The following is a 3,183-nucleotide window of genomic DNA, read 5'->3' as shown; positions in this document are numbered from 1 at the left end:
GGTCCACCATTCACCCTGAAACAGCCATTCCTGTTTCTTCCTTGCCGAAGAGCCCCACTTTGGTTTGAGTGGCCACACTTCCCCACAAGACACCCACAGAGTTGCTGAATAGTCCAATCCTTTCCCCTTGCCAGAGATGTGTTTGGGGTTCGCATGTGACCCAGTTTGGGTCAAAGACCCAGGAGGGTAACTATAGTGGGGTCTTCTAAGAAATCTTTTCCTCACTGATTAAAAGTGAGAAGTACGAGAAGAGATAGCTTCTTGTCTCTGTTGCCCATTGCTACGTCTGGAACATAACATGGGAGCCACGGCCATTCTTGCAACCACAGGGGAGCTAAACTAGGCTAAGGATGGCAGAGTAAAAAATGTCAAGAGACAAAAACAAATCTGAAATGCTAGATTAGCTAAGCCTGGGGCCATTCTGCCTCCTGGTGAAAGAAAAAAATCTTCCTTGTTGTAAACCAGTTGAACTGGAAATTTCCTTCTTCATTGTGGTATCTTTTACCCTGATATTTCCTCATCATTAGATTTAGGCTACGCATTTTTGGCAGGAGCACTGCTGAAATGAAGTGCTGTTGTGTTCTTCCTGGTGAAGCTGTCAGGAGGCCCAGAGGGTCCACTACCTCTAATACTGGTGAAGTGAACTTGATCACTTGGTTAAGGTGCCTGGTTTCTCCACTCTAAAAGTCACTGTTTTCCTTCTACAATTAATAGAAGGGAGGTACCTTGATACTCTAAGTTTCCTGTTCTCCATCATATTTTCACCCACCAGTATTAGCATCCATTGATGCCTAAATCATTTACTACTGTTATGGTTGCCAAATAGCATATCCTATGATTTTTTTTTTAAGTTTTTAAACTAAAATTGTGGGAAACATATATAAAACATGCCATTTGAACCTTTCTTGAGTGTATAATTCACATTGTTGGGCAACCATCACCACTACCCATTTCTATAACTTCTTAGACATCTCAAACTGAAACTCTGTACCCATTAAACTCCGCGCCCCCCCCAGCCCCTGGTGACCACTGCTTTACTTTCTGTCTCTATGAATTTCACTGCATAGGTACTGCATATAAGTGAAATCATTCAATATTCTTTTGTGTCTGGTTTATTTCATTTCACATAATGTCTTCAAGTTTTATTCATGTTGTAGCATGTATTAGAACTTCATTCCTTTTACAGACTGTGTAACATTCCTCTGTGTGTATATACACTGCATTTTGTTTATCCATTCATCCAGCCATGGACATTTGGGTTGTTTCATTCTTTTGGCTATTACGAGATGCTGCTATGAACACTGATGTACAAATACCTATTCAAGTTCTGCTTTCACTACTTTTGGGTATACCTAGAAGTGTAATTCGTGGATCATATACATGATATTATGTTTACTTTTTTGAGGAGCTACGATAATTTTTTCTAGGTGCCTGTACCATTTTACTTTCCTCCTAGCAACGCCCAAAGGTTCCAATTTCTCTATATCCTTGCCAATAATTATTTTTTTAAAATTATATTTGACATTTTCATTTTAGGCTGCAAAAACAAAAAAAAGCAAACAAACAATAACAACAAAGAAACTTGAAATAGGCTTGTCAAATGATGTAAAATCATCCTTTCCAGGGGAGCAGAAGGTAAACCATCCTGCTTCACTGCTGCTTGCACTCTGCTGGGTTTTGATCCTTCTTTGAGTCATAGTCTGGATCATTTTCCTCATCTCTTTCTTCTTCCCCTTCCTCATCTGCTTCTTCACCTTCTTCATCATAATCATCATCATCATCTTCGATAGTTTCTCCACTAAAGTATAACACTGATCTTGGGATTATATGCTCACGTAAAAAGTGACCAATTTCAAAGTCTGCAGCAAGGATAGCTTCAGCAGCATCACCCAGATCTCCACTCTCAGGAACTTCAGGAGGGGCAAAAAAATTAAAGAAAGAGTCACTGGAAACTGTTTTGGTCACAGTACAAACTGTCCCACATCCCTTGTGTTTCTGCTTCTTCTTAATGGTTTTCAAAGTGACATTCTTTCCTTTTTTCCAATCTATCTGGCACCCTGTACAACCCATAATTTCTGGTCCATCGAAAGAAAAGGGATCAGAATCATCTGGTTCTGACCTCATCCTATATGTCTTTGTCAACCCTTCATTTGTGAAATATTCATTGGGTTCAAAGTGAAATTCTAAGACAAAACTCATGGGCTGGCCAACATCTGAGAACTTCACTTCAATATCTTTCAAGTGCTTCAAAATAGGTTCATCATGTTCCTGAACCATATCAATGAGCAAGTCAACGTTCTTAAAACAGTCAACCGGAATTCAGGAATTCCCTTGGGGTCTTCTTTTTCTTCATCCTTTTTCTCATCTTCAATCTTGGCTTTTTCTTTCAGCTCCTCCAAAATTTCATCCTCCTCATCTGGTTTCCATTCACATTCTTCTTCCGTAGGTTCATAAATTGCATTAATGATCTCAAATCGCTTATCAAATAGAGGCTGATAGAGAACAGCATATTTTCTTTCAAGATCATGAACTTCCTCATAGAATTTGGCTTCTATCTGTGCACATTTAACTTGAAGATTTTTGAGAGCATTCACTCATCTTTTAACTACCCTAGACAAGCTTTCAGTGTATCCTGTTGGTGTTTCTACCAGACCATCAAGTCTTTCTTGAAGGGCTGCAAAAATCTGAGGATTTTGCATCATCTGAACAGTCAGCTGATGTGCTTTGATTTTTGTTTCTTCACCAGTTTCTTCTTCTTCTACTTCTTCAACATCTTCCAAATCTTGATCAAGTTCAGACTGTTCTTTGTTGTCAACGTCTGCCATGTTGTAAGAACTCCAAATATCGGTGGCTAGCACGGGGAGCCAGGCGGTCGGAGCTGTGCAGGCAGTGACTCAGGATGGCGGTGTGAGGAGCAGGAGGCCTAATTATTTATGTTTTTAAAAAGATTTTATTTATTTGTCAGAGAGAGAGAGAGCACAAGCAGGGGGAGTGGCAGGCAGAGGGAGAAGCAGGTTCCTGCTGAGCAAGGAGCCCAATGTGGGACTCAATCCCAGGACCCTGAGATCATGACCTGAGCTGAAGGCAGACGCTTAACCGACTGAACCACCCAGGCCTCCCTATTTATGTTTTTTTTTTTTTAAGATTTTATTTATTTATTTAACAGAGACAGAGAATGCATAA

The 3,183-nt window shown here is 40.1% G+C and overlaps 1 pseudogene across 1 annotated transcript; it reads right to left on the bottom strand.

Moving 5' to 3' along the window:
• Nucleotides 1-1,501: 1,501 nt before the first annotated feature.
• On the bottom strand, nucleotides 1,502-2,887 carry LOC116643067 (annotated as a pseudogene). Its single transcript, XR_004301470.1, has one exon. The product of XR_004301470.1 is annotated as a nucleosome assembly protein 1-like 1 (transcript).
• Between the last annotated feature and the right edge of the window lie 296 nt (nucleotides 2,888-3,183).

The sequence above is a fragment of the Phoca vitulina genome, unplaced genomic scaffold (genome assembly GCF_004348235.1).
Source record: "Phoca vitulina isolate PV1807 unplaced genomic scaffold, GSC_HSeal_1.0 scaffold25, whole genome shotgun sequence".
NCBI lineage: Eukaryota > Metazoa > Chordata > Mammalia > Carnivora > Phocidae > Phoca > Phoca vitulina.
Note: the sequence above shows the minus strand (reverse complement) of the source record. Positions and strands in the feature narration are given on the sequence as shown.